This window comes from Fistularia commersonii, chromosome 33 (genome assembly GCF_037954325.1).
Source record: "Fistularia commersonii isolate RoL2024-O1a breed Wild chromosome 33, RoL_Fcom_v1.0, whole genome shotgun sequence".
In the NCBI taxonomy this organism is placed as follows: Eukaryota; Metazoa; Chordata; class Actinopteri; order Syngnathiformes; family Fistulariidae; genus Fistularia; species Fistularia commersonii.
In genome coordinates, this window is record NC_141316.1 from 2,592,136 (window position 1) to 2,600,360 (window position 8,225).

Consider the following 8,225-nt stretch of genomic DNA (forward strand, 5'->3'; position numbering starts at 1 on the left):
TTTTACCTGCTATTTTACGCCACTAGTTTGTTATTCATGTAATGTTTTTGTTTAATTTCAATTATTGTTTTGATTTAACAAATCTAGTTTAGTTTTTTTCTGATTTGACAAATGATGTTGTTTGACAGTCAGGTGTGCTTATTCCCCATATTAACTCTTATATACAGATAATACACACATAAACATGCTTTGATACATCCTGAAAACAATTATCTAGTTATGATAATCATCATCAAAAGTAGTATATTTTCCTTTATTCATAATTAAGGCATTTATGTAATTTTAAGCACTGCTAACAATGTGAATAAACCTGGCAGAAGGACAGTGATTATTAAATCTGTCATCTGATGTCAGACATTATCCCAACAGTTTGTAGCGGACTTCACTTCAGATCAAATTTGTGAGTGCCCTTATTCTTGACACAAAAACAAACAAGTATACAAAAAATACAATATTGATGATATGAAATTCTGCAAAGCTTAATAACAACCAGCAGAGTGCAGTAGAGCTCATAGATAAGGCCACGCAATCAAAAACCTGATTCAAAGCAGATGTCTGTTTACAACATCCATTCAATTATCCATTCAACAAATTAATCGAAGACTTATTATTATTGTTATTCATTATCTAGCAAGAGGCAGGGTTAACTTTGGACCAGTAGCCAGTTGACCACAGGCCAACATATAGAGACAAACAAGTCACTCTCTCTTTCATCTATCTGCAATTTTAGGTCTCCCATTAACTTTCTTCATGTTTTTGGACTGTGAAGGGAAGCCAAGACAGGAGAATATGGGAATTTCACACAGAAAGTCCCTTAGTAGGAACCGAACCAGGGTCCTTCTTGCCTTGAGGCCCAAGTGCCAGTAAAATTAATAATGTGATTTTATGATGATGATGATGATGATGATTCTTCTTCTTCTTCTTATTATTATTATTATTATTGTTATTATTATTATTATTATTATTATGGTAACAATAATAATAATAATAATAATAATAATAATAATAATAATAATAATAATACACAAAAAAGACTCCAAACCATTTCAAAATGACTTTCTTAGTCAGAGTAAAAACCCATCCAATAGTAAATCTTTATTATAATTTTGAAGGAATAACATTTAAATTAGTTGAATTGAAAAAAAAAAGTTTGACTTTCTTTTTAAATTACTTTCTTTTTCCATTAAAAGATAGGATAAATGTCAAGTATTTGATATCAGCACTGTCATGTGCATGACTATGTAATACACTAAGCATATCTAAGGGTTTGGGGCTAAGAAGTTTGATTGATTGATGTGATTTTGAATTGGGACTGGAATTTACTTTTCATCTCAAAATAACTTTGGAGATGTGTAAATAAAAAAATCCTTGACTCTACTTTTGCAGGAGGAAAACATGTGACCCCGGCTATATAAAGTCACGTATGTATTTAATGGACGTTCCTTCCTGATGCAAAAACCAACAGTCTGGTAATTTGTGGACATTCCTTTGTGTCTAACTTTAGACTCAAGGTCTTAATCTGTCATCCGTGTCCGGGATGTCTTTCGAAACACCTGGTGAGCAAACCCCGCTCCTCTAATTTAGTTTGGCATGTTTTCACAGTTCCACACTAATCACACAAAATAAAGGCACGTCCGTCCTGTTTTCGAAGATAAATTTGCCCTTAATGAGGAGATTTAGCCAAAGCTGCTAAATATTTGTCTACATCATACTGGATTAAATGCGTCATGTGTGTATTGGGAAAGAGATTGCTCACGGTGACCAGCCATCAGAGCATGGCTTCCATCCACTGTCTGTATATTTACTCCATCTTTAATGTACATTTAATTCCACATTTAATACATTCATGTTGTTGATTTTTTTACATCCGACAATGTTTGCTTATGCAAAATGGCAATCAAATTCCTGTTTCCTCGAATCTAAACAGAAAGTGAGTAAAGCATGACGATGAGAACAGTAAATTTACTTTACAGACCCTGAGATAGCAATTTAGAAAGCCTGTTTCACAGCTGCCTATTTGTGGCAAAGGCTTGGGAAAACGCATCAAAACATCACACTGGTTTAGATTTTACCAGTTTCCCGTCTCTCTCGGCACATAGAAGACCCAATCCCTCTCATTACATTACATTACATTACATTACATTACATAATATTTGGCAGACGCTTTTATCCAAAGCGACTTACAATAGAGGACATAAGCATTGCAAATAACACTTGCAAATACAAGATGCACAGGAAATATACAGAACAGTAAGCTGGGGTTAGTTTTTTTTTTTTTTTTTTTTTGTCTTAAGACAAAGACGTACACATACGTACACACACACACACTGCATAGCCTAACTTGGTGCCTAACCTGATCTGGGGCAGCTCAAGCATCAGCGCAGTAAATAGTCCTGAAAGAGAAAAGTTTTTACCCGTTTCTTGAAGGTTATTTCAGATTATTTCGACTTTCAGAAAAGTTTATTCAAGCTATTTGCCAGGCGGATGGCGAGGGAGGGGGCGTAAGTCCATAGGCCACTGGTGAAATGCACATTTAGGGGTCACTGCAACAAAATATCTTTCCCCGTCTAACCTCCTCCTCTGCATCCTCTTCTCTGACACCGGCAAGCATCATGTCCTCTTTCTATCCGTGCATAAATCTTTTTGGGTCGTTCTCCAGGCCTCCTCCAGTTCCGACCTAAGCACCCTTCTAACAACCAATATATCCACCATTCCTCCTCCTGATGTGACAGGTCCCTCGGATCTTTGAAGATTTTAATGATTGTTTTTTTTTTTTCTATTAAAACCCGTGGTCAAGTATTTGTACGATTCTTGAGCACGTCCGTACCACACACGTCTTTTCCAAATGTTTTTTTTTTCCTGTGCATGTGGAAAGCGCTTCCACAGGGTCACGTACTCGCGAACGAGCGCACATAAAGTTGCGGTTTGCGAGAGCATGCAGAGGGTGCACGTTAAAAAACTGTCATTTACCACAGGAGGGGGCTGCAGTATAAGACACCGACAGCTCCTTCCGACACACACATGACCTTGCGAAACCTCACACACATGCACGCGCGAGGCCACGAGATAAACTGACTTTTCACGCCCCCCTGTGCCCGACGGCGGCCTCACACACAAATCCATGCCGGAGTTATTCAATTCCGAGGGCGGCCATTATTGCGATCACCCATCGATCGCTTTCGGAATACCGAAACCGCACGTAGACCGCAAGCACGCAGAGGAAAGGTGATTCATCATGCATCCAGTTTCTCCCCTCGCTGCACTACATGTGCAATTTAGATGAACAGCCACACACACATATATATTTCCCGCTGTAACAACGTCTGTAGTGCGAGAACTTTTTATACACTCGTTTCCAAGCGATTCCTGGCAAATGCTGACTAACCCAGAAACGTGACGCAAAGTCTGGTACCGAGGACATGCCACAATTCATAAAGGCAAACGTCTGTTTCCGCGAATGCCTGGTAACCCGGCGTGTTGGCAGTCACCCCCTTCCCTGCCCCCCCCTGGAAAGCCCTCCGGACCTTGCCGGGCCCCGACGCTCCTAATGATCTCAACCTGACACCGGCGGCTCCGAGAGCACCTGACACCTGATGCCGTTTTCGTACATGAATGTGCCCGAGGAATCCGGGCGAATACCTCAGCCTCCCGGGAATGCCAGTAATCCCGAACGCTTCTGAATGATGCTTTTCTCTTCGGGTTCGGACGGACCCGGATTCATTTGTCCCCCCTCCTCCCCCCCGTGTCAGTAATAGTGGCATTAATCATACTTGACTTAGCAGAGGGTTGGCTCGGTCTGGCTTCAGAAAAATCAGAGGAAGAACGGTTCATACTTTGGCATTTTTCTCCCTGATCGCCTCCCTCCGCCTCACCGAAAGCAATGGTGTCAAGGTATTTTTACGCGGGACTTGAAATTATCAGTCGGTTTGAGTTTACACGTTAATTGGAATGTTTAGCACCGGCTTTGCGATGAAAAAAAAAAAAGCAAGAGCGCAGAGACAACATATCAGGCTATTTCTGGGTGCAGCGCTCCCGGGGGGATGTGACATGACGAGCGGAGGGCCGGCCGATGTATGAGAAAGCCGATAACGAGCTGAGAGGAAGCTGGCGCTTTCCGCGGAGCCGTAATCGTAGCGCCTCTTGGTGGTTGGGTTACGCGGCCTTTCAAATGGCTCGAAGCGAACCCCGGACAAATCCACCGATGGCGTCTGGAGAACCGGAGGCTACGACTTGACGGGTCATTTTCATACTTTTGCAATTTGGTGAGGGGCCAAAAGCAACATGGCCGAGGGTCGGTCTCTCTGAAACAGGATATTGAGTTAGTAATGGCTGTCAGGGGACAGCGAGATGACATAAACCTCACGTCTTTTTTTTCTCTTTTTTTTTTTTTTTTTTTTTTTGGAAATATCGTAATAGTCTTCGTGGTGAAACCCACTGTCAAGATGACACATGGCTCACAATTGGCGACGCATCGGAATGAAAAAAAAGGCGATCGAGACTCTTATCCCCCGGCTTGAGGTAGTTCTCGGAAACCGCACGGTAATTCCATAAACATTATTACAGTTTTTTTTTTTCAGATTTGTTCATTTTTTAAAATTGCACACAATTGTACTTGTGAAAGCCGGTAAAGGTAATAGCCTTAATTTCTAATAGCTCTAACTGAGAGCCCGCTGGGGTTTTAGCCCTCACGGTGAGACCTTACCTGGGGTTCTGGCAGCGGCGGTAACCCCGATTCAGGTTTAGGCAAGGCAGACCACTCCCCATAATAGCTGGATAATGAAGACGTATTAAGAGCTTATTAAAGGTTGGGTTTCAACGATGGGTCAGCGTCTGCAGCACTCCCTGGATGCTCACTTTCTAAATAATCCCCGGGTCTACTGCAAAACTTTAGTAATAATAAAGAAAATATTCATTTTTTTTTTTAATGTTATAATCATATCATTAAGCGATTATTAGATAAGGAACGCACAGAGATAAGGGAAATTGTACGGGGAAAAAAATCAAGAAAATCAAACACAGGAAAGAAAAAAAAGTTCTGCTCGGATTGGAGTAAATTAAATGATATACATATATGGATTCATATGGAGCCATTCAAGACATTATTATTTATAATTTCTCCTATGAAATCTGAGTAAAAAATGGATTTCACAGGGATTCACTTGGGATGATACCGAGAGGAGCATGACCCCCCGCTGGAGCCACCTGACCCGACGTCATGATCCTTATACTTCAGACATATTCTACAGTTATACATTTTCGTTTGATATAATCAAGTTTCATTTCATAGTCTGACCTTTGTCACACACATTCAAAATTCTCAACCCATGTATCAAACCCAATCTCTGTTCCCTTCTTTTTCACTTCCATTTCCCGTTAAATTTCGAGACTGGCAACTCATGTATAGTGTAATTCTGCAGTATTTCCATAAATATCAGTTTGGATCACTATATCCTGCTTTCTGACTGATTTAAAATGCTCTTAATTTAGGTAGTGCAGTGGTTAGCGCTCCTGCTAAAGCGGTTCAATTCCGGTTCATTGAAGACCCTTAAATGCTCCGTGTGAATGAACAAATATCTGTATGTCTGGATATGGAATGTGAATGAGTGAAACAAAGGTTATATGTCTTTATGTGATTTGACTGGGAAAATGAATTGTTGGTCACTAATAAAACAGTTGTTTATCTCAAGGGTTACATTCCACAACAAGAACCACAATAATCAGAAGCCCGTGAAGTAGCGACCATATTTCTATTGTATTATTTATATATTTGTTAAAACTTTATGACACTCCCCACACTCTTATCAATCCGTCACATGCACGTATAAACACTTCCTATGTAATTCCCACAAACACAACACTGCACCGTAACACTATAAGTAGAGATTGCACATTGCCACGAAATGGACAAGGCGAGATGCTGAATGCATGCTATGATGCAGAGAATGACGCTATGGTCGCCCCCCTAGAAAATGCTTATTTCACCATAATAAAATGATGAGTGTCTAAAAGCCCCTTTTTTACCACAAAAAAAAAAAAAAAATGCGGTATAGCGAAAAATCAGTGATATAGACTTAGATGTGTGAGAGTTGAATATAGAAAGGTGAACAGCAACACAAAGTAAATGGTTCTATGTCCGTATACAGTATGGCGTGTGAACGAGGACGTGTATGGTTATATTTCTCTATGTGATGTATAAATGAGAGAATCACTGGCTGCATATCAATATGAGTTTTGAATGACAGCGTGCAGATTTGTGATGACAGAGTGAATTGTTATTCATCTCAAAATGGCGTGTGAATGAGAGGGTGAATGAAATATATTTCTATATGTGGCCCTGTGATTGACAGGTTGGACATTGCCTCTCGCCCAATCGCAGCTGGGAGGAGTGAATGAATAAATGCCAGTAATTTAACTTCCTTTATCCTGACTATCGTTCCATAAAATTCAATTTAGCTTGAAAACACTGCACGCGTAATGTGTTGAGTGACAGGGCATGACACGCACATGGAGTAACGATACATACAAATATGCCGTGCCGGCGGCTATCCGTTTTATTTTTTGTTTTCTCAAAGTGAACTAAAACAGGGGGGGGTACGGCTGGCGACCCGAGCTCGCTGGAAAATGACGGCGCGATACGGCCCTCTCTGAGGCGCGATATTAATCAAACTTTAAAGTTTTGAAGGTTTCAAAACAGTTTGGGTTCCTTGTTATGTCACACCACCATCACAAATCAGCGCCGGGGGCCACCAAGGCATCCAGTGGTATGCGCCGGCGGCCGGGAGAAAGGCTCGGCTGACGTTGGGAGGGGACGATACATGACATTAAAAGATACTGTTTCTGGCGCGGCTGGTGAGTGTCCTTTACCTCACAGATTCCTGTGATACGACTAAAGTAAATTTGGGCCTTGTTGTATATGCCTTACAGAAGTATACTGTTTATTTAACATCCCCAGCGCACTGAGTTATGACTAGTAATGATTACTCAAATGCCCAGTGTTTGGGCAATTGTACCATGAGTGCCTCCAAACAGGCTCACTGGTGTTTATTTGAATTTTCCATTTTATATTGCCACGTGTCATTAGGCTGTTTACAGTTTACCGGGAGTGATGGATTATTTCCTTCACCCTTCTCCGCCCGCGGAAAACCCGGTGGCTGAAGATGTCGGGCGGCGGTTTACGGTGCTCGAAACACGTGACAGATGACACCGAGAGAAACAATCTCGCCATTTTTTTTCGACGTCCTGGATCTCGAGATTGTTTTATTCGATGGGCTCCAATCATGCGGATTTCATCCAATCACCCCTCGCACTTGATTTTCATCCCGGTGAGATAAAGTGGGGCTTTGTGACAATATTTCAAGAAATCAAAATATCTAAATCTAGCTTATCGCTACTTTTTACCCCCGAAAAACACATTTGCTTTTGCTTATGATAAATTGAGCAATCTGCTAATTCTGATTAAGACCTCTGGAGACAAAATGCATCGTCTAGAATAATCACATTTATTTTCCTGACATGATGCAACTGAAGTGGCCGTGAATTATAAATGGGGATATTTTTCTCCTTTTTTTTTCTCTTCTGAGTAGAAATTAGGCAAATATGCTTGGCTTTTGTTATTTCGCAATTGAATAGAACACGCACATACACACACTTGCACACACAATATGTATATTTATTCAAAGAATGGTCCAAGACTTTGACTTCTATTCTTATTTCCAGACACTGTTTTAGTGGAGGAGCTGAAGTTCAGCGCTTCGAACCTCTTCCTCGTCCCGATGAGCGACGCTACCCTTTTCCCCTTCGTCCTCCGACTCCACCTGCCGGGAACTCCCTCTTTACTCAAGGCGCCATCACTCTCTGTCGCCGTGAACAAAAGCTGATGCGCCGCCTCACCTGTAGTCGTGAATCCCCCCACCCCATCCCCAACCTCCTTTCCTCGTAATTTTTCTCACAATGCCCATCCACGATTTTCCAAACCCCGACAATACAGTTGTTCCAGAGAAAGGGCACAAAGGTTATCCTAATTTCCCCTCGCTATCTAAAGGTTGTCACGTACCGGTTCCTTTGCATTATATTTGTTGTCGTTCAGTAGCACTAAGGATTCAGTGGTTTGCCAGGGTTAAGTAAAATCTTGGATTGTTTACATTTTTTTCCCCTCTACATAAAGGTAAATCACTGCTAATGCTAAGTCCTTGCTTTGGTTGCGTCTGCTAGGACGCAACAGTTAG